Source organism: Canis aureus, chromosome 21, assembly GCF_053574225.1.
Source record: "Canis aureus isolate CA01 chromosome 21, VMU_Caureus_v.1.0, whole genome shotgun sequence".
Lineage (NCBI taxonomy): Eukaryota > Metazoa > Chordata > Mammalia > Carnivora > Canidae > Canis > Canis aureus.
Genome location: NC_135631.1, coordinates 33357896 through 33381906, shown reverse-complemented (window position 1 = coordinate 33381906; position 24011 = coordinate 33357896). Strand labels below are relative to the sequence as shown.

The window sequence follows — 24011 nt, the reverse complement described above, 5'->3', positions numbered from 1 at the left end:
TCGGATTCAAAGCTTGGGTCCACTTACTGTGTCATCAGCACAGACCCCACAGGCTGAAGGACTTGGGGACAGATTTGCCCCGATTTTCAGTCACGTTAAAGTCCTGCTGTGTCGCCCCGCCCCGGGCCAGCAGACCTCACAGCGGGTCGCTGTGCTGCGTTCCCGGGGACAGGCCTTCGGTGTAGGCGTCATAGTCGGACGCTCCCGCCGCGCGTCTACAACGGCCCTGCCGCGGTGTAGACGGCAGCTCCGCGCCTGGTTCCGCCGCCTGGTTCCGCCGCGTCGGTGCTGCGGGCTCAGGCCGAGCGCCCCGTGTCCTCCCCGGTCGGGGCTTTGTGTCTGGGCTTGCGGTGCGGAGGTGGCCTGGGCCCGGCGGCCGCGCCCCGCAGCATCTCCAGGCAGCCGCGCCCCGCATCCCCCCTGCGGCCGCGCCCCGCATCCGCCACCCCCCGCGGCTGCGCCCGGCAGCAACTCACGGCGGCCGCGCCCCGCATCCCCCCAGCGGCCCCGCCCCGCACCCCCCGGTGACCCCGCCCCGCACCCCCCGGCGGCCGCGCCCCGCAGCATCTCCAGGCGGCCGCGCCCCGCACCCCCCGGCGGCTGCGCCGCGCACCCCCCGGCGGCCGCGCCCCGCAGCAGCTCCAGGCGGCCGCGCCCCGCACCCCCCGCGGCCCCGCCCCGCACCCCCCCGGCGGCCGCGCCCCGCAGCAGCTCCAGGCGGCCGCGCCCCGCACCCCCCGCGGCCCCGCCCCGCACCCCCCCGGCGGCCGCGCCCCGCAGCAGCTCCAGGCGGCCGCGCCCCGCACCCCCCGCGGCCCCGCCCCGCACCCCCCCGGCGGCCGCGCCCCGCAGCAGCTCCAGGCGGCCGCGCCCCGCACCCCCCGCGGCCCCGCCCCGCACCCCCCCGGCGGCCGCGCCCCGCAGCAGCTCCAGGCGGCCGCGCCCCGCACCCCCCGCGGCCCCGCCCCGCACCCCCCCGGCGGCCGCGCCCCGCAGCAGCTCCAGGCGGCCGCGCCCCGCACCCCCCGCGGCCCCGCCCCGCACCCCCCCGGCGGCCGCGCCCCGCAGCAGCTCCAGGCGGCCGCGCCCCGCACCCCCCGCGGCCCCGCCCCGCACCCCCCCGGCGGCCGCGCCCCGCAGCAGCTCCAGGCGGCCGCGCCCCGCACCCCCCGCGGCCCCGCCCCGCACCACCCCGGCGGCCGCGCCCCGCAGCAGCTCCAGGCGGCCGCGCCCCGCACCCCCCGCGGCCCCGCCCCGCACCCCCCCGGCGGCCGCGCCCCGCAGCAGCTCCAGGCGGCCGCGCCCCGCACCCCCCGCGGCCCCGCCCCGCACCCCCCCCCGGCGGCCGCGCCCCGCAGCAGCTCCAGGCGGCCGCGCCCCGCACCCCCCGCGGCCCCGCCGCGCACCCCCCCGGCGGCCGCGCCCGGCAGCAGCTCCAGGCAGCCGCGCCCCGCACCCCCCCGCGGCCCCGCCCCGCACCCCCCGGCGGCCGCGCCCCGTAGCAGCTCCAGGCGGCCCCGCCCCGCACCCCCCGGCGGCCGCGCCCCGCAGCAGCTCCAGGTGGCCCCGCCCCGCACCCCCGCGGCCCCGCCCCGCACCCCCGCAGCGCAAGGCCGCCGGCCTCTCCTCCCCCGCCCTCCGGCTGGTCGCTGGCGCCGAGTGATGCGTGCGGAGCGGGACAGCAGCACCGGGCCTAGAGCAGGACCAGGCGTTCCCTGCGGGTATTCCATTGCCCATTTTCTTGTTTTTAAGCTATTTCCTTATTTATCTACGTATTTATTGAGAGGGAGAGGCGGACCCGAGGGCGGGGGGAGCCCGAGTGCGGCCGGAGGAGAGACTCCCAGCAGGCTCCCCGACCGCGCGGACCCCGAGGGTCGGACACTCACCCGCTGGGCCACCCAGGCGCCTCCCTTTCCCCATCATCTAAGGGAACAATTTTAAGGCAGATCATGAATTTACCAGATCATTTGTTTTCAGAAGCAAAACACCGCTCGCCGGCCTCGTTACGTTTGAAATCTGTTAAAATGACCACGGCCGGCTGGGTCCAAGGTCACATACAACCCAAGTACTGTCATCCAGACTCCTGCTACTCCCTAAGCCAGCACCAGGGAACTTGCTAGAAATGCAGAACCTTAGACCCCAGAACTACTGAGTCAGAATCGTTGCTTTAAAAGCAAAACAAACCCCAGGTGAGTCACACACACGTTGACGTCTGAGAAGCACTGCTCTACAGGTTTCATTGGCCACATGATGCAAAAGTGAATTCTTTTATCTTTTACCATTTACCTTGCGATTGAAGTGGTTCGACTCATTTCTCTTTAAGTACAGGAGATGTGTCTTGCTTGGGGCTTCAACTAGTGAGCCACGTAGCCTCATGACCTGCTCCGCTCCTCCAGAAACTGGACTCTGCATCCAGCAGGTGGAGGTTCATTGCCTTCTGCACGGACTACATCTGTGTTATTTCTTAGTTTTTATTTTTTGGACCTTTACAAAGCTACTGAGTTATTTGTGAATTCAAGAAGTTTTAAAAACAGGGGTGCCTGGGTGACTCAGTTAAGTCAGGTCATGATCTCTGGGTCCTGGGATCCTGTCCTGAGTCTCCTCCCGGCTAGGCGGGGAGTCTGCTTCTCCCTCTCCCTCTGCCCCTGCCCACTGCTCATGCTCGCACTCTATCTCTCTCTCTCTCAAATAATTGTTTGTTTGTTTTAAAAACATTTGCTTTACTATTTATCTGGGAACAAGTGTAACCCAGAATAATCCTGATAAATACTTACTATGAAGATCTTGGAATATCAAAGACAATATGAGAAATGTGAAATTCCTGATGTGGACATAAGAGTACCTTTTTTTTTTTTTTTTTTTTTTTTTGCTCCCCCATAATTCTGTGTGTTTTATGTTGAAAAGTCATCTGGATTGCTGGGGAAAATATCCAACCAATTAATCCAAGGATTATCCAGCCAATAATCCTTGACTGTGGCCAAGGGGATACAAAATTCACTGTCTGGAACTTTACAATTTTGTGTGAGACTGATAGACAATAAAGCAGCTCAACACCCTGACTCTACCCTCCTCTCCTCCTCAGGCTTGAGGCCCATAGTCTAGGCTTGGGAAGTCTTTGGGGGTTTTTTGCCCTGCACTTGTGTGAGATCCTCTTATTTCTCCAGCAACCTGATGCTAAGTGGTGGTGTCCACACTTTTCTGTCCCCGCTCCCAGACCCTACAAAGCTATATACTTCTTAGTCCTTGAGGAACACTCAGAGGTCACTCTAATTTCTTCCCCAAATTTCTTCACAGTCTCAGAGCTTGCTGGCTCTCTGAAAGATGTGGAAGTGAATGGTCCAGAGGGACAGACTCAAGCCTGAGAAGCATCAAAAACGATTCCCTGAGGTAAGAATCCTCAAGCTGTCTTTTGGGAGTAGAAAGTGGGGGCCGAGGGAGGAAACGGCATTACTGCCTGAGGGGTTTCCAGTAGTGAAAGCAGAGCTCACAGCAATCTCTCCATTATCTTTCTTCATTAAATTCTTAATAAATCACCCAGCAACAATAATTTAGTATTTCATTGTTACAGGCAACATGACTGTATTTTAGATCTTTTTGCTTTTTTTTTTTTTTTTACTTAGGAAAAAATAATTCTCAGGCACTACACAGTAATTGTCCATTTCACACTATGATGCCTTGGGTCATAGAGAAGAGAATTTAAATATCTTTCATAGTGTATCATAAAAAAAGTATTATAAAAGTCCATTAAAATATTTCTTCATTCTTTTGTACCGACAGATAAACCAACATTATTTCCATTGTGCTTAGCACTTTTTCCAGTAAAAATGTGCGACACTAAATGATGGTGTTGGATGAGATGGTTTCTCAAATGCTTTGCAAGTGTGTAAAAAGGTGAAAATTGTACACATTTTCACTAATAACATTTCACAACATAAAGTCTTAAGGGTGACAAAATTACCTGTCTCCTTTTTTCTGGAAGTAATATGAAAATGAAAGAAAGCCAAATACCATTCTTTCTACCATTTTGGATTTTTTGTTCTTAACATACATTAAAGTCCACACTACTCAAAAATTCCAATCCATGCCACACTAATCTTTAGCCTGTCACACGTGATCCAGACAGTTCAACGACACTTAGAAGCACGTTGCAGCTTCTTCAAGCGTTTGCTCACACATGTGTTCCATCTGGGTGATCCTCCCCACATCCACCTCACCACAATTGTAAATTAGAACAACATTTCTATGTCCTATTCAAATGTTTGCTTTCTCCTCTGCTGTAGTCAGGAATCATAAGCTTTCTGAGTGTGAAAAGGCAGCAGAGGTAAAATCCACAAAAGAGATCTAAGTTCCATAAAATACCTCGAGAGGGTTGGTGATCCAGGGAACAAAGAGCTTCCCTGGCTGTGAGGAGACCAGATCAGTATCAAATCTGCTGTCTGTGCTAGAAACAACTCCCCCAACAGGTGCTCACCCTGCTATTTGCTTTCCCCATGTGATGAGTGCAGATTAAATCAAGAAGTCAATGGAGTGAGAGAGAGAAAGAGATGTTTTACCTTCTCAGGATGAACAACTTGTCAGCATGACTGTGAGTTTTAAGTGAAGTGCAAAATTATTTTTAAATACTTGTCAGAAAAAGCTATCTGCTATAAATATAACATGTGATCACAATTTGTCAAGGCCAAGTGTGTTGGGTCCTTGGAGAGAGGGTGCATATTTCCTTTACACTGACAATAATAACAATCAAAGGCAGCTTGTAAGACTTGTAAATCAAGTGAATGCTTCTGAGCAGGTGTGCTGGGAGAGGCGATGTTGAGAAAATGCTTGGAAGCCACTGTTGAGAGATGAAGACCTTTTAAAAAGATTCCAACAAGTGACTCTTATCAATGTGGACATTATGAGGGTCTATGTTTACTACAGGTGAGAGATCATTGAGCCATATGAATCTTTTTTAAATGGAAAAGAGAATTTTGAAGAATCAGAACCTGTATGAATCTTTTCCCTCTCCCCCTCCTCCCTCGGGCTCTGGCTGTGTGACATGTGGGGTTTTACAGATGATACCTCATTCCCTGCGATCCTGTTTGTCCACTACTGGAAAAGCCAAAATACATTTCATTCCACCTAGACATGTGCTGGGAACAAGCCTGCCTACAAATGCCCACGGGAACTGGCTCGGATGGGCTTTCTCTAATAGTGAGTTTTCTTAGAGCCCTAGCTGCCAATTGTATTATCTTCTCTCTTTCCCAGGACTTTTCCCAGGAAATGTCCTTAAAATTCTTAGAATCTTGTTTTTTGTTGTTGTTATTTTTTTTTAAATGGATTCTTTCCTATCATCAGGTCCTGCCTTTGTTTTGAAACCTCCAGCAGCACCTACTAACTATGAAATAGAGGCCTTTGCCTCCTGGCCCCTGCTGACTTTTTCCATCTCAACTCTAGTTTTTACATACGTGCATATTGCATTCTAGCCACACTAAACTATTAAAAAGTTTTTAAAGAATATAAATCTTCCATTTTTTATTCTTTTACTTCTGTAGATTTTTTTCTTCAGATGTTCCTAGTACACTTACAATAATCATCAAGTTATTATTCAGCTATCATGTCTTCAATTTCCAAGACAGAATCAACATTAGTGGCACATCCTAAATAATGTTCTGTGGACACGTGCATGTATTGCAAGCGTTGATTACTGGTCTACCCCCAGAACTGGCTGTAGCATCCAGGGACAAGAACTCTATCTCATTTATTTTACAAAGCACTTTCTGAGGTGCATGGCACATATCAAATGCTTTCTAAAAAAATATTTATAAATAGCCATTTCTCAAATTCTGCTAGTTTGTTAAGATAAACACACATATTTACACTTTTGAATCCATTATTAAAATGGTTATTAATGATGGATGTGGCATTATTCAGATTACTAATGCTGGGTTAGAAAGCTAGAAAGAGAAAGCTACCTCTCACCTGGAAGAGCAACTGTCTGAAGCCCAGGAACCTTAAATAGTGCTTTTAGGTTCAGAAACCTCCAGATGCTTCTAGACTTTATTCTTGCAAATTTCAAGGCAATCTCCCCCGGTTTAGACATAGAAAGGAGTGATATGGAATATATTTCACAGTAAACAGGCAGAAAAAGGAAAAAAGAAGCTTTTTGTGACAATCACTTGAACCTCAAACCACCTTCCCCACATCTGTTCCATCTCAGAGAGACACAGAGCAGGGATTCTGAAATTACACAGCATGCAGAAAAAGGGACTCCCTCACCGGGGCTCTCTAACCTCGGGGTGAGGCCTACAGCATTTAGCTCCTGCCTCAGGTGGCCACTAGGCTTAAGGAAGAAAGTAGATGGTGGTCCCCTGAGGTTAAAGGTCATCCTGACTCATTGCACTACTCTCGCTGGCCTCTGGAGGCACAACCCGGAGAGGTGGATGCAGCAGGTGGAGCGTGGTGGGGCCCCAGGGAATGGTGGTGGCAGCAGCAGCACAGCTACAAGAAATTATATAGTTTCACAAGTTTTCCTAGCAAATCAGACCTCTTTATTTTGGTTTGGAAAAGGCTGTAATGAGGACAAACGGAAGTAAGATGGGATGTTATAATATTTTAACCCTCAATTTCCAAATGCCCAAATCTGTATTAAAAAAAAAAAGAAATAAGAAATCTATATAAAAAAAAATATAAAAAAAGAAATCTAGGAGAGGTTAAACATCTGTTTAGTTAATGATTGACCAGATTCTGTCTTTATTTTTTTTATTATTATTATTTTTTATTTTTTCAGATTCTGTTTTTAAAAAGACTGTTGTAGGGCAGCTCGGGTGGCTCAGCGGTTTAACGCCACCTTCAGCCCAGGGCGTGATCCTGGAGACCCGGGATCGAGTCCCGCGTCGGGCTCCCTGCATGGAGCCTGTTTTCCCTCTGCCTGTGTCTCTGCCTCTCTCTCTCTGTGTCTCTCATGAATAAATAAATAAATAAAAATCTTAAACAAAAAGACTGTTGTAATAGTTTATAGATAGATTCTAAAATTAGATTAAATTAGATTATAAATAAATGGTCCAAATTAGTCTTGAGAAGAGCCAGCTTCTTTCCTTGGAAAAAATAAATTCTGTGTACAAAGTTAAAATTCCTTAAAACCATCAGAGCGTGGGGAGAGCACTTGGGAGTGGATGGGCAGAAATCATTATTTAAAGATAATTTTCTTCACTGGTGCCCCCAAACCAGTTAAACTTAACTTCCCACATGTTGAGTGTAGCAGCCCTGAAAATTTATTTTACAAAGCACTTTCCGAGGTGCATGGCACATATCAAATGCTCTCTAAAAATATATTTATAAATAGCCATTTCTCAAATTCTGCTTGTTTGTTAAGATAAACACACATATCTACATTTTTGAATCCATTATTAAAATGGTTATTAATGATGGATTTGGCATTATCCAGATTACTAATGCTGGGTTAGAAAGCTAGAAAGAGAAAGCTACCTCTCCTGTCTGAATTTTCTACCACTTTGTTTTCCTATCATCTCACTTCCAATGGGCTGGTCTCAGCCAGTGACAAAGAGATACCCATTCCTGTAGGATACAGAATTTCTTTGATGGGTAATTTTGGCTCAAAGCACCTCTATCAATCTGGGTGATACATTCTTGGGAATATTTGGAATCTGAGACTCTGTATATCCAACCCTGCTTCCTTGCACTTTTCTTCACAGGGGTCAGAGTTCTCCTCAGCTTTTCTGACTTCCCTTTTATTTTATAGGCATTTTCCCAATAAGTCTCTTATAGATCTAATTCATCTAATTCTTTTGGCTTCCTCTTCTCAGAGGACGCAAATTGAAGCATCAAGGGACTTTATTCCCACCTGAGATGCTCTGTATTAACAACATTTCTTCCACTAAAGAAAAATATATAAATTCTTTAGTTCTTAGGCTTAAAATTAAACATACATATAGAGTTCTTTTTTTTTTTTTTTTAACACAATCAAGATTCAATCCCTGTATGGTGGATTCCATGGTGGTTCTCCCAAAAAGTCCATATCTTAACCCTGGAACCTGTGATAGTATTGGAAAAAGTTTTTTCACATGTAATTACATTAAGGTTCTTGAGATGAGATCATACTTGATTATCTGGATGGATCCTAAATTCAATTCCTTTTAAGAGATAGAAGACACAGGCAGGCACAGAAGTGAGAGACATGGGAAGATGGAGACAGAGAATGGAGTTATGTAGACAGAGGTCAAGGAACATGGGATCCACCAGAACCTGGGAGACTCAAGGAGGAGACTCAAGACTCAGCCTTGGGAGCGAGCTCAGGCCTGCTGACACCTTGATTTAGAGTTCTGGCCTGGAAAACTGTGACAGAATAAATTTCTGTTATTTTAACCCACCAAGTTCAAGTTTGTGGTAATTTTTTTACATTACCCTAGCAACTGAGACACCCTGCCAAGTTAGAAGAGTAAGATGATCAGCTTTTTATCTCCCCTGAGTACTGACCAGATAGGTGGGAGTAAAGGGAAACAGAGCATAGACCTCATAGCAAAACCCAGTAAGAATATTAGAAAGAAAGGAAAATTACAAATATTACTCACGAACATGCTGAAAAATCTTCAACAGAAGATGAACAATGTGATTCCAGAAAATACCAAATGACAAAAAGTCATCAGAAACTGGGTTTGCTTCAAGAATTCAAGTTTATTGTGGTCATCATTTTGCAATATATACAAATAATGAATCATTATGTTGTGCACCTAAAACTAAAATAATGTTATATGGCAATTATTTTAATACAAAAGAAAAATATTTGGTTCAACATTTAAAAATGAATAATGATGATTTATCATACTAACAAATTAAAGAAGAGATGCCATATAATCAACTCAATAGATATAGAACATCTGATGCAAATAAAGGGAGAAATAGGTCATGTTCATGGATATAAAGTCAGTATTATTAACATATCAATTCTTCCCAGTTTGCCTTTAGGTTCAACAAAGTATTAATATCTTAGGAGTTTATATGGAAGATTTGATTATCTAATCCTAAAATTTATATGGAAATGCCAAGGACTTAGCAAAAATAATTTTGAAATGATCATTACATTCATACTGCCTGATTTTACTTATTCTTTCTGATTTTAATCTTCACTGTACAGATAGTTACCAAAATGTTATGTAAATGTCATAAGGATAATGAGATCTGTGAAACAGAAAATTGGCAGACCATAACTAGACCCAAATATATGTTTTTGGTGGTTGTTCAACAAAAGCACCAAGGTAAGTTAATGAGCAAGAAATCATCTTTTCAACAATGGTGTTGGAACAATTTGATATTTGTATAGATCAAAATGAAAATGAAGTCTTATCTCACACATGCAAAAATTAATTCAAGACAGATCATAGACCTAAATGTAAAAATTAACATCATAAAACTTCTGGAATAAAATAGAGGGGAATATCTTTGTAAAGAGAGAGGAGACAAAGATTTCTTTTACAGGACCCAAAAGGCAAAGAATAAAAGGAAAAAATGATAAATTGACTTTATTAAAATTAATAACTTTGGCCCTTTGAATGACATTATTGAAAAAGGAAAAATCAAGCCAAAAGACTAGAAGAAATTATTTGTGAGATACAGACCTGAAAAAAAAGATTTGCATTCAGAATATTTTACAGGAAATACACTCCTGTAATTCAGTAATATAAAGTCAAACAATAAATATAAACAAGTATTTGAAAAGACACTTTACTGAGAAATATATACAAACGATCAAGTGCACTAAAATGTACTCAACATCCTTAAATATAAGGAAAATGCAAATGTAAACCATGAGATACTGTTACATATAATTTTTAAAAGACAAATTTCAGGGCACCTGGGTTGCTCGGTTGATTAAGTGTCTGATTCTTTTTTTTTTTAATTTTTAAAAATTTATTTATGATAGTCATACAGAGAGAGAGAGAGGCAGAGACACAGGCAGAGGGAGAAGCAGGCTCCATGCACCGGGAGCCCAACGTGGGACTCAATCCCGGGTCTCCAGGATCGCGCCCTGGGCCAAAGGCAGGCGCCAAACCGCTGCGCCACCCAGGGATCCCAAGTGTCTGATTCTTGATCTTAGTTCAGGTCTTGATCTCAGAGTTGGGAGGTCAAGCCCCATGTTGGGATCCACTCTAGGTGTGGAGCCTACTTACAAATAATAATAATAATTAAATTTTTAAAAATTACAAATTTCAAATGTTGGCAGGCTAATAAGCAGATGGAATTTTCATACTTCATTCGTGAGAGTATAAAATAATATTACCACTTTGGAAAAGCAGTTTCTAAAATGTGACAATTCTGTGACCCAACAATTCCATGCCTAGGATTTTCCCCACGATAAAACAAAACCCATGTCCCGAAAAGACTTGTACAGGAATGTTTACTCATAACCGCCCAAACTGGAAAGAACCTAAATGTCCATCAACAGATAAAAGAATAAATAAAATTTAGGGCATCCTGGAAAATAGACTACTATTTGACTATAAAAAGCAGTGAACACTGATAAATATGGCAACATGGATGATACTTAAAAATATTTCTTTAGTGAAAGAGACCAAATACAATAGAGTACATACTCTATTATTCCACATAGTAGAAGTTCCAGAACAGGTTAAATCAATTTTAGTGACTTAGATGATTCATTGCTATCATTAGAGGGAAGATGGAATAGAAATGACTAGAAAGGGGCATTAGGCAAGTTTGGGGAATTACTCTATCTTGATTTGGATTATGAACCATGTGTAATTTATCAGTATTTCTTAAGACACTTAAAATCTGCGTGTACTGTGGGATACAATTTTAGCTAATTAAAAAGAAAAAAGTGGTAAGCAATGATTTGTCAAACATGACACAGAGTATAAAGTAGAAATTAATGTGAAAATTAAGACAGAAATCAAAGTAAGGATACTTATTTTCAAGTAGGTATATTTTAAGAAGATGATCTGAACATGAACTCATATGGACTCCTCGTATAGGGTAGACTACAATTTTACCTCTTAATTTTTCTAGCTGGCAGTGAGAAATGGGCAAGTTGATCAGTTACTCCAATGTCTTTTCATAGACAACCACCTGGGGAGCTTCGTAAAAAAACATGAATTCTGAGAGCTATACCTCCATACTGTGAGTTCGTCTATCTGGGGAAAGACCAGATTCAGTATTTTGAAAGTTTTCCTCAGTGATTCTTGTCTTAATTTGGGATTTGCTGACTTATACAATTCATAGAAACTGTGAGATAAATCAATTATTCAGAAAAAGCTCAGTAATTCCTAACACTGATAATAAAAATTAACTTATTCTGAGAATCCTCACAAGGAGGATTCTGTGTAACAAAATGTGTCAGTACAGTTTTAGAGAGGTGTTTCATAATATAAATCCTCATCCAGGAAGACCTCAACACAAGTCAAAGGAGTGAATTCCAACCTACCTCAGTAACTGCGGTTCCATAGAGTGGTCAGTGTATAAACTTTGTAACCAGTAGGTAACTCGCACTGCTTTCGATTCATAGAGGAGTATATTTTAAATGATCAAGAGAAACATAGGGGTTGCAGGTTCTTTAGGCAATTCGTCCTTAAGAATTTTATTTCCAATAAAATTTTATATTTGTAAGATGGTGTTCTATTAGGTATCCAAATTGTAGTTATTCTGTATTGCCATTGAAGTACCCAAACATACAATTTAAGTCTGTTATTATCAATTTACATGTTCAAATGACAATTAAGGAACTCAATCTAAATTTAGGAATGGCTGTGGTGAATTTTAATCAGGAATCAGGCATAAATGATTAATTTTTGTTTGGTACTTGTAACATTTGCCATAGAAAAATTGTTGCTTTGTAAATCATGAGCTTTTCAGACACAGACCTCTGACTCTCTACATTCATTTTCCTAACCAGCCTTTCTAATTGAGGGTGTTTAATGCTTGTGAAAGATAGCAATAATGATTAAGATTATGCTAAAACCCTTATAAAATGTGTTAAGAAAGTAGTGATCAACCAGATTTGAAATGGGAACAGAGTTTGGGAGAGGAGAGATTTTGAGATATCCACTAATAGACTATATTTTCATATCCAGAAACTCTAGTCTTTTTTTGTGTGTGTGCAAAAGAAAAAAATCAGGGGGCTGATTAATCAAGCATTCAAAGGATTCCAAGAGGCAGAGAGTAACTTATTAATGATACCCTTCATCCTTACTTTTTTCTTAGCTAATCGGCCCCAACTGATCACCTATAAAAAGAAATTCAACTAAATTAAAGATCAACTAATTTCTTTTTGAGAAAGTGTGGGTTCAACACAAAAATCATGATCAAAAGGGGCACCTGGGTGGCTCAGTTGGTTAAGCATCCAACTCCTGATTTCAGGTCAGGTCATGAGACTGAGCCCTGTATCAGGCTCCAGCTGGCCATGGACTCTGCTTAAGATTCTCTCTCTCCCGCTCTCTCTGTTCCTCTACTTCCTGCCCCTACAAGCATGTACTCTCACTCTCACTTGCTCTCTCTCTCTCCAAAAAAATATAAATAAATAAATAAATTATGACCTACAAGACAAATACATACTATGATCACGTGTGCATCCCATTCCAGTTAGGGGTACTAGAAAACCAAGAAAAGAGCAAGCAGCAAAGGGTAGTCACTGTCATAGACAAATAAGCTTTTAGACCTTAATATTTACTGGTAGGTCATGATCTACTTTTGACTACATAGTAGTCACTTAGACTAGATATTTAGATTTAATGCTGCTTTTAAAATTTATACATTGTACAATGTACATTTGTACATTGATTTTCTCTTCATTAAATATTAAGATGATACTTGGATGACAGAAGAAAATCTGATAGTTTATTTAATACCCCATAATTGTGTTGTTATTCCTTCCATATTTAATTGTTATATTTGACATAAAAATGAGAGTTTACAGACTGCTCAAATTGGAAATAACTCTATTATAAAGAAATAAAAAAATTTAATGTATATAACTTTTGCCATATATCTCTCTTAATTATACCCTTCAAGGATATAAAAGTCTGTAATAGGTCTCCTCAGTAGCCATAAACAACAACAACATTAAAAGTTTTAAGTATCAATAACAAAAACAACAGCAAAAATTCTATGGTAGGTTTATCGAGGTCAGTACTCGCTAAATCTCAAAACATATACTTTTAAACATAAAAATCAATATCTATTCATTTCTCAGATATACAGAGAAAAAAGCAATTAATCATAAATGTATTCACTCATTCATGCCATCTTTGCAACCTAGTAGTTCTGTCTCGTATGTGTGTGTGTGTGTGTGTGTGTGTGTATGTAGTATCCCTTTTGTCTTTTATTAGGAAATACTGTCAACTTAGTCTCTCAAATTTGGAGTATCTAATGTTTGGTTTAAAGAATCTTCAACTTTAAAGAATACAAAATGAACAAAAGTATAGAAGTGGACAATGGACTGCTGGTCACCAGAGGATGAGGAGAAGGTGATATGGGGAGTTGTTCAATGGTGTAAAGTTAGAGTTAAAAGAGATAGATTCCAAAGACCTGCTGTACAATTAACTGTAGTGCCCACAGGTAACATTAAGGTATTGTGTCCTTAAAATTTTATTAAGAGGGTGGATCTCATGAATGTTCTTACTACAGACAAAGGGATAGAGGAAACTTTGGGAAGTGATGGGTACGTTTATTGTGGTACAGTAACATGCGTGTACACGTGTACCAACTCACTAAATTGTATACATTAATTGTATGCAATTTTTTGTATGCCAATTATACCTCAAAAAAGCTGAAAGAAAAAAATCTCTCATTGGCTAAGCAATGAAGTCAACAAGGAGACTTCCTAAAGTATAAAAAATTCTAATTAGGCCAGTGAACTCATGAGGTGTGAAGAGTCAGTTGACTACCAATAGTTCTCAACATTCTAGCAAATTCTCTTCATTCTAACCAATCCAAGACCCACCTGACTGTCGGAGCCTTGGAACATCTAGATTTCTTGTTCTTTTCCTCATTGATCCTGAACTGGGGTAAGTTTTCCTCTCTCTAGGGCTACTCTCTTTCAAGTTAAAAATTTATGGAAGAAAAAAAAATCATGGAAGAGACTTTGCTAATGATATTCCAAATGCAAAAATGATCTTCTCAGAGACTTTTCAAAATGAGATCATCTTGGCCACTAACTTCAAAATTAAGTACTGCAAACTCAAACTGTGTCTGGTAGATTATGAACAGAGCTCCAATTAGTCCTGGAACATAAAAACAGCAGCCAGAGGAAGAAAGATTTTGTATTAAAGCACAACCAAGTAAACTATATTAAATTCAATTATAGCCCTGGAGCTAAGTTTTAGAAAATAGCAACTAAAAACAAAACAAAACAAAACAAGAGCTGAAGTAACAGAATTAATTCCCACATGTAAAACCATGCAACACAAAGACAGAATTATGCATCATTTGATGTAGTTTAGTTCCTGCTTCATTTTTTACAAATCCCTCAGATGGTATATGTATCCACAATAGGTTTGTCTCTCTGCCTTAGACAGATCTGTTTTTCCTATTTCTGTTCTTGGGTTTAATAGTGTTATCATCCTCCCACTTACTTCAGTGAGAAACTCGAGAGTCATGTTTGATTTTTCACTGTCCTTCGTGATGCAACTCAATCAGCCAATAAATCCTGTGGTTCTGCATTGGATCCACTGCTACAATCTCATGTCAGGCCCTAATCATATTTGTCCTTCCTTACTGCTTGGCCCCCAATGGCCCATCTTCCTTTGCTCTGATCAAACCAGTTATTACTTAACACATTAGTCCCGCCGTCTTCCAACTTTTGACAAAATGGTGTAGAATGTCCTAGGTGTCATGTTTAAGACCCTTCCAAGTTCTTGCATCTTATAAACTACCTTTCTTGTCTCCCTCCCATCACTCCTGTGCATGCCTGCTAGGCCTCAATGATTTCTCTGCTGCTAGAATCTGCCAGGGTTAAAAAAAATAAATAAATAAAAATCTAACACCTCAATTTCTGCACTTACTAGATTATTTATTCATTTGTTTGTTTATGCCCCCATCTTTCTCACTAGAATGTGGATCTTTCAAGTTTGAAGACTTGATCATATTTTTATTATCCACTTCAATGCCTTGTATATAATTGGTTCAAGGTGCCCACGTTTGCATAATACCAAACACTTTGATTCAAGGCTGCAAGTACTGTGTCTTCATTATCCTGTTTTTAAACAAGCTTATCATCGACTAGTTCTTTTGTTCTTTTCCTAACACTCTATTTCACTCTAAATGACTAAGGAAGTACAGCAAGGAGGAGGCAGTCAGTAGGAAACAGGCTGTGGACGATGCTTTGGAGACAGGGTAGTGTTGGGTAAAAACTGTAGAGTTTCATCTTGGACTCTGGAGTCAAGCTCCCCAACCTTGAATCCCATCTCTACAATCTGACATTGTGTGAGGGGATCATACACTTCAGAAATACCTCTCAAGTACCGGGTCCTATTCTAAGTATTGTGGACAGAGTGGTGAAGACAACACATTCTATGCGCAACAGGCTTTTATTTTCTAACAATTATCTCATTTTTGTTGGGAGAATTACATGATATAATGGATATAAAGCACTTTGTGGCGTGCTAAGCACATAGCCCATGCTAAGTAAATGCTATCTGCCATGATTACTGGCTCTGCTGTTCATTACTCAAACCATTATTTAATCAGCAGGCATGGATTCCACAGCACTAATGCTCAGTCACTGCCTCTCTTCTAACTCTTGCAATCTCTATTTCTAGGTGTAATCAGGTCCCCCTTTGTGCAGGTGGCTCAGCCCACAATCTCTCCCCTAAAACCCAGGTTCAGTTAGCATTGAGAGTGAAATTATGGGAAGCTTTTGACAGAGACAGGAGACTACTCCAAATAAGTTTCCTTGATGTTGGTTCCATGCATCCACTTTATCTGTGTTGCCTTCCTCAGTGCTTCTGTAAACCTTCTGGTCCCCACCTGCCATGCCTGTGGCCCAGTGGTTTGCCTTGTCCTCCACTTAATGCATCCTGATTCCCCTGTGCCTGCTCACATGGTGTCACCCTCACAGCCGGCCTCATGACCGAGGGCACCTGAGCTGTGGTAACTGCCCTAACCTGCAGTTTGATCGCTTGCGTGTTTGGCTCACTGAGTTACACCCGGTGTAGACCACCAGCCAGCCCAGTGAGCGTCCCTCTGAGTCTCACCCCTTCACTCGTCTAGCCCTACATTCTGTCACTTTACAGCAAACATAACCGAGGCTACACCAGCCGCTTTGCATACAGCAGCACAAGTAACCCTCACAGCAGCCTCTCGAGGTAGTGACGCTCACTCCTTGCTTTTACAGATGAGGAAGTAGAAGTACAGGGATGGAGACGAGCCGTCCCAGTGTTGTCATTATTAACTATCATTACTGAGCCCAGAGCTGGGATTTGAGTCTATTCTGTCCAACTGCAGAGGCTGTGTTCTCAGAGACCACGAAGCACTGCTTCTCACCTGACCTGAGGACGAGAGCCAGGATCTCAGAGCCTGGATCTCACATGTAGCTCGAGTGAGTTTCTTTCTGTCAAATCGGTGTATAAAAATTACATGTGGTTGGTATTTGCTGTTTGAAGCTAGCCAGCATCCACTTCTAGCTCCTGCTAGTGCCCTGAGATTTTCTTGAGAAATTAAGTCTTCCAGAGCATGTGCAACCCTGGAAGGCAAGTCAATTAAGGCGGAATGCTCAGCCCAACTACTCAGAAGCTTACGAGGTGCTAGGAGGAGTCTCTTTCACAACGATTTATTTTTTTGCTTCATTGAAAAGCTCAGAGGTATGCCCAGCTGACCTATGCTCCCCTAATCAAACTCTCAGAACTTTGAAATTTAAGAAATTTGAATGTCACAAATGGAGAGAAAAACTAAAACTGCATTCATTTACTTATTCATTCCAGCAGTGGTGCCTGAAGAAGACAGTCTGGGGGTCCTTGCTATGGAGACTCTGTCCCTCTAGGTGAGAAGTTCTTCCAAGTCTGGTTTTCCAAGTCTGGTTTTCCCTCCTCAGTCTTGAGGAGTCTTCACATCCTTCCAAGAAAGTCCTTTTCTACTTAAATTACAGTGTTAGTTTCCATTGCTTTTCAGCGGTTATAGATTAGAGGTACTGAGTAATTAGTAATCCTAGGACAGTCATTTTTCAGGAAGAAGTATTTGTCATTAGCTAATAACTTTGTCCTCCCTTACTTGAATTGTTGGCCTTGGCTTCTTCAAAAACAGTGTGATTATTTTAAAAGATTAATTTAGGTGAAAGTATGCCAGATGAGAAAAAAAATCCATGTGGAAAAAAGCACACAGTGTTTTATCAGCTATTATCTCAGACATGGGAAGAGGAGGAGGCAAGGGAGAGAAGGAAAGCAGGAGGGAGAGAAGAGAAGGAGAAAGGAGGGCAACGAGAGGAGTAAGGCGAGAAGGAGAAGGAAGAAGAGGAGGAAGGAGGGAGGAAGAGAGAAAAAGGAAAGAAGAGAAGAATAGAAGAGAGAGAATGAAAGAGACTCACTTCATGGTTATTTGCAAGTAACGATCCTGTTCCAGGCAGCCCCAAACAGGAAATCCAGAGCTCAGCTAAGATAGCATGTCACAGACTTAGTTCTATATATGTGAGGAAGAGTGGGTGTTAAAATGGATTTCTTTTCTGAAATGTGAACTCCAAATTCCACAGTTGGAAGCAAATAAGGAACCTTCTGTCTGTGATTAGAAAATCCGTCTCAACAAAATAGAAATGGTAAAGCCTTAATGCTCAGACACACCAGCCTCCTCACAGCCTTTCTCAAAACTCCTGTGAACACTTGGACATTCATGATTCAAGCTCCATGCTGAGCGGCCATAATCACTGAATGAAGCTCTTATACTCTATATGATGTAAGAGGGAAACTGACCCAGACAGATAGGAGCCAATTTCCATGTGCCAGGTACTGCATTGGGTGGTTTGCATACACTTTCCCGTTTCCACAGTCCTATGTGGTGAGCGGTACAGTCTTCCTTTTAGACTTACAGAAACAAAAGCTAGGGTGGGGTAAAATAATTTTCAATAGTTTACTGACCTAGTGAGTCACCAGGATAGTATGTGTGCATCTGTGTGTTTCAAATTGGATGAATCCCAATTTGAAGTATCTTTTGATACTTGAGTATCTTTTTTTTTTTAAGATTTTATTTATTTATTCATGAGAGACATGGAGAGAGAGAGGTAGAGACACAGGCAGAGGGAGAAGCAGGCTCCACGCAGGGAGCCCGATGTGGGACTCGATCCCAGGTTTCCGGGATCACGCCCTGGGCTGAAGGCAGGTGCTAAACCGCTGAGCCACCCAGGGATCCCGTCATTTGAGTATCTTAAAAGTTAACTATAATTGCCACTGGAACTGACCATGTTCAAAAATATTGTGTTGATGCACAATATTTAAGGATACATAAAAAAGAATTCCCACTATGCTTCACTGTGTGTGGGGAGTTGTTCTGATTGAACGGTTACAAAGCTCTTAGTTTTATTGTACTCATTTATTTCACCTGACTCTTAAAATCTTGATTGAGAAAAAAGATGCCTGTGGCCCTGAATCTAATCTGCCTTCCTTTGATTCAGCCATCCTGTTTCTTTGCCTTTCCACTTCCCTCCAGCATTGTATTTTGCAGCTAGAATCTTTACTTTCAACCTTAGGAAATAGGAATGTGTATTGGTCATCTCTCACTGTGTAATAGATTACCATGGGATGCAGTAGTTTAAAATAACTTACATTTACTGGCTCACAGGGCCTCTGGGTGGGGGATCCGGCGCCGCTGGGCTTGGTCCTCTCTCTGACAGGCGGTGGCCATGATGTTGTCCAAAGTGGCAGTCGTCTCAAGTTTCAGCTGGGACAGGATCTGTTCCCAGGCTCACACACCTGGTTGTCGGTAGGACTCAGTTCCCTACGGGATGGTACACTGATGGCTTGAGGTTGCCCTCACTTCCTTACTCCTTGGGCCTTTTCAAAGGGTAACTTGCATCTGGGAGTGGGTTCAGCAGAGTATGCAAGTGAGAGATCAAGAGAGGGAGTACCACCACCATTTTTTATAACCCAATCTTAGAACTGACATGACTTTCACTGTGTTCTCTTTTTTAGAAGCAGCCACTGAAGAAGGAGATTTCCCAAGGTTGTCAATTCTAGGAGACTGGAAGCCATTTTAGAAGCAGCCTATGAAACTCCTGCAGAGCTGTAACGTGCTTCCCCTGCTCAGGAAAAGGCTCACTTGCTCCCCCTGCAAATATACCGGGTCTGTCACAGCTTTTGGGAGCCCAGAGAGCCCTCCACCTCCATTATAAGTGGGGATGCTCACAGATTTACTTCATAGCTCTTTTAAATAGCTTTGAAGAGAAGGCAGTAAGAGTGACTTATCACTAATTAATACTTCTCTGTAAACTATTTTGCCTTATATTTTTGATCTCTTAAAGGCTCCTTTAAGTAAAAGCAGCATTTGGTTCCTAAAGCATTTTCCCCACATAGATACAGGCCTAGAAATGAAAGATTTGGACATAATAAATGAACTTAAGCCTTGGAGAGTAATGAACACAGGTTTAGGTTGACATTACTTAGAAGGTAAGTTATAATAATAGATGAATGAACTTTCTTTTACCAGTAAATTAGAGCTTAAATCATTAGAGAATGGCTACTTACATAACTTAAGGATTTAAGTGACGGAAATATATGTGCAGTGGATATTGTTCATCTTTTTGTAAATTCCTTAAGATGATATAGAGCACCTCATTCTTGTCTCTGTACCCACAGTCCATGATCTCCACACTTCTGCACTACCCCCCCACCATGTTGAGCATGTAGGAAATGCTTGCTAAATGGATGGGTAGATATTTTACATTTTACACTTCAGTAAGAGTTATGATTTTAATATTTATGCAATCTACTTAGCAAAAGTAAAATAATTCTTAGAAATACACCTTGCATTCAAGCTAGATCTGCTTTTATAAATTTCCCAGGGTAACATAAAAATAAATCAAAATGGTAACTAGTATCTTCTTATAGTGGGGTATAAACCAGGACATAAATATATTTCTTACAGAAACTGAGAGTTTATGTGTTTAGAGAGGTAGACTCAAAGATGTATGCTCTGAAGCTCATATCACAGAAATTCAAATGGAGTTTTAAATATAATATACAGTTCTCATGAAGTTACGTTTACAAATCTAACTTTCATTTAATAGTTTATGAGTGTCCTGATATATGGAAACTTTAAGGTGAACCACAGGTCTTGTTGGTTTTGCAGATCATAAAGGATCAAATATAACCAATTTCACTAAGCCGTCTATAGTCAGGGAGCAAAATCACATTGACAACTAAAGAGAAAATGTTTCAGAATACCTAAAAGAAAGAGAGTACTCCTTCCGCCTCATTATTCAATACGTATATGTATATCTATAAGCAAAACACTAATTTCAGGGATATACAAATATAAATATGACACAGAAAGCTTTGAGAAACTGAATTCAATAGAGAACATAAAAATTATTGACATAAACAGCCATATTTTGAGGCTCAGTATGGCATAATATGGTTAGTTTCATGAAGAAAGTGCAACCACATATCTACAACTCAGAGGAGAGAGAAACCACACGGAGCCAGGAGCCACAAGTGAATCCAAGGAATCTTGTTATCTCACAGAAATCTACAGGACCATAAATTGTACTAATCTCGGCATCCTAAAAAAACAAAGACTTCAACCCATTCTTATCTAGATCGGCAGCCAGCATCCCTTCAGTATAAAGAGAAGGTTAGGTACTGAGACTCCACCTTCCCCATTAAGAGACTAACAGATTTCTCGTTTTGCCACTTGTCTTTATCTAGGGGACGGCTGTTGGTGAATTTCACAGAGCTGAGTCACAGGCACGCTCTGCAGAGCAACTCCTCCTCTTATCTGACAGTCACGCGGCCCTCCCTCTGGAACCAGTTTCTGGTTCATGCCCTTTCTATTATGATAACTGGGAAAATAAGCAGCTCATTGCAGAGGCTATTCACTCGAAAAATTCACAGCCAAAACCACTGATTAAATCACAGCCAAAGGAGGCTGCACTTGTTCCTATGTTCAGGTCATTCCAGGTTTTCTTTATACTTCAAATTCAAATGATCTCTAAATGGAAAAAAAAAGTGATATAATATATTTAGAAGAGGTGTAGGAAATATCTATTTAAAAACTTCAAAAGAGCACATTTTCAAAGGGAAGGGAAATGATCCTAAAACTGGATTCGGCGTGATTTGTATTAAGAAACATTGACCTGGTTTATAACAAATAAAATGATAGGTTAGGCTTAGATATTTTTAGAAACGGCATATAATTTTTATCTCAGAAACCTCTATCAGACTTTGGTTATACTACACATGTATTGCCTTCTGATCATTGCCTTTCCAGGGTTAGGAATAGTAGCACTCCAACTAGATTGCATAGTGCTCTGTATTATCTAAAGTCGCCTGTTCGCAGATGGGAAATTAATGCCCAATGCCATGCCATCCTGAGAGGCGAGGGTAGGTGGTATATAGCTCCTCATCTGAGCCATAAAATGTTGAGCAGTGTAGTGAGTATGCTAGACCTAGGGCTGTGGAACAGTCTTGCTGAGGTTGGAACATCAGCTCTACCGCCTGCTGTGACCTTGGGCAAGTCCCTGAACCTTGCTAGACCAGGATTCTCATTTATGCAATGGGTGGTGAAGAGTCCTTCCTCTTTGGGTCCTGGAAATATTAGAGGAGATGATGCTTGCATGGGACCTTGTTCATTTTAAGTGTTAGTCTTTGGCAAACAGCTTCCAAGAGCACTCTTCATACAACCTCCTTTGCTGGGAAGAAGGCCTCATTTACTAAAACTCCTAGGAAAATCAAATTGCTTGGTATCCACTTTTCTGACATTTTTGAAGCGACAACTTCTAATGAAACAATTTGCCCAGGCAGTTAATTATATTAGAAGACTCTGTTCTTCTCTCTCTTTTAGGGATCCTATGAACATTAGCAATGTTTTAATTTAAATGCCTAGGGGGAGGGCTAAGAGCTACTCTGTTGGGAACATAAAAGAGGTATTTTGTGTCAGGCTGAACATCACATCAAAAAATGGGTGTCTGCTTGCTCTGCTGCTGAATGCTGATACTGAAAGGCAATATTATGTTCTGAGGCGAATTTTCTAAAAGATACCACCAATCAAGCTCAGTGAGAAAGAGGAGGAGGTGTCTCTGATGAATGTATTTATGTTAATTTGATATTGGCCAGGAAAAGCATTGAAGCAGAGAAACTATGAGACTCCTCTTGGCATTAGTGTTAGTTTGGGCTTGAAAATGCTCATGATAGCTGCTACTTGATTGGTGTTATTATTTTTGATGTACCAATCTTAACTTTTCCTTCAAAATTTACTTTAAAGACTTCAAACACCCTTTATTAATAAGGACATAACTTTGTATAAAAATAGAACCCCCCCAAAGAGAGGTGTGCATGTGATGAAAGTTTACTGCCTTTTTTTGTTTTGTTTTGTTTTAGTTTATTGCTTTCTTACACAAAAGCTCAAAGATCCAGGACTGATGGTGTAACCTTGCTATTCTCAACATGAATTCCACCTTGAGGTCCAAGGAACAGATCCAATGTTCACCACTTTCTGTCAGCACAAAAAGGAAAGATAAAGGACAAACAACTTTCTTTGTAAGGGATTTTCCCCACCAATTACAGATATAATATGTTTGGCCTGAATGTAGTCACGAGCTGTAAGGGAGTCTAGGTTGGTGGCTACATGCCCAGTTGTAACTGAAGAGATTCTATAGCTGCAAAAAGAAAGAGAATGTCAATTGGGGGTGATGAGCAATCGGTAGCAGAGGTTCCTTCCCTAATCAAAGCTAGCACTTTAGTTCCTATTGTATCCATGTCTGCTTTGCTAAATAAACTCTCCATGAACCGTTCTGGCTACAGTGGTCACAATGGGCAACTTGCAGTTTCTTGAATTCATTTTTGCACTTTTGCTATTGGCTTTTCTTTTTCATATCTTATTTATCTCTCAAAATCCTATTTTTTAAAAGATTTTATTTATTTATTAATGAGAGACACACAGAGAAGGCAGAGACATAGGCAGAGGGAGAAACAGGCTCCATGCAGGGAGCCTGATGTGGGATCTGATCCCAGAACTCCTGGATCACACCCTGAGCCGAAGGCAGATGCTCAACCGCTGAGCCACCCAGGCGTCCCTCTCAAAATCCTATTTATCTTTCTTTTGAGACTTGAGAAGAATTACATATGTCTGGGTATGAAATAATCCATGACCTTGGCATAATGGAATCAGAAGGAAAGAGAAGCAAGCCCAATGGAGACCTGCTTACTAAGGCAAAGGTTTTATCTAACACAGTGAGGGTAGGAATATAATCCAACCAGTTACACAAAGCTCAGGGTCATCTGTACTAGAAGGACATAGCTTGGGAGAGTCCAACATTGTGGCTGTTGGCCAATTAAGAAATAAGGCAGTCTGTTTGGTAACATCATAAGATTTGTTCTTCAATGATAAACCCTGATAGATTATTAAGAGCAAAGGGTAAAGGGCGTAACACTGGGATAAAAGTGGATATTAGTATCTACATGTACTAGGCAGTTGCGCAACTGGCCGAAGTATGAGGCATGAGAAGTGATCAGAAATTAGGATATGGGAAGTGGATGAGAAGTGAAGAGATTTGGGCTAGATACATAGGAAACTAGAAAGGAAAGAGAGAAACTTTAGGGTGTAAGGCATCAGAAGGGCTGAGAATTTTGCACTGCATCCTTGTTATGTCTTTGCCTCCAGAGCTGTTCCTCTCATCTCCCTTGCCTGTGATCTCATCCCCCTACATCTTTCTCTCCAACCCAATGGTTACTAATCCACAAGAGTAATTCCTTCTTCTTCTGAGAACCATTTTTGCCTATTCCTGCTAGTAGTTGGTTTCAGCTGATACCCTCTGCTAAAGCACTATGCACTTCTACTCTTTTTTCTGAGACAGAACACTCCTTCTG

At 42.1% G+C, this 24011-nt stretch overlaps 1 long non-coding RNA gene across 11 annotated transcripts in view; it reads left to right on the top strand.

Annotated features, from left to right (window-relative positions):
* The first annotated feature begins 1590 nt into the window (after positions 1-1590).
* The window catches only part of LOC144292894 (uncharacterized), a 32579-nt gene continuing 10158 nt past the window's right edge, over positions 1591-24011 (top strand). The window contains exons 1-7 of one of the 11 annotated variants that reach the window (XR_013360286.1): positions 1591-1721; positions 1978-2189; positions 3295-3387; positions 16450-16543; positions 16929-16984; positions 19119-19269; positions 20853-22936. This is a non-coding gene — a long non-coding RNA (uncharacterized LOC144292894). Of the gene's footprint in view, positions 1722-1977; positions 2190-3294; positions 3388-4463; positions 4586-16339; positions 16544-16925; positions 16985-19118; positions 19270-20852; positions 22937-24011 lie in introns of those variants that run through there. The other 10 variants (XR_013360283.1, XR_013360284.1, XR_013360282.1 and 7 more) reach the window with 10 other exon arrangements.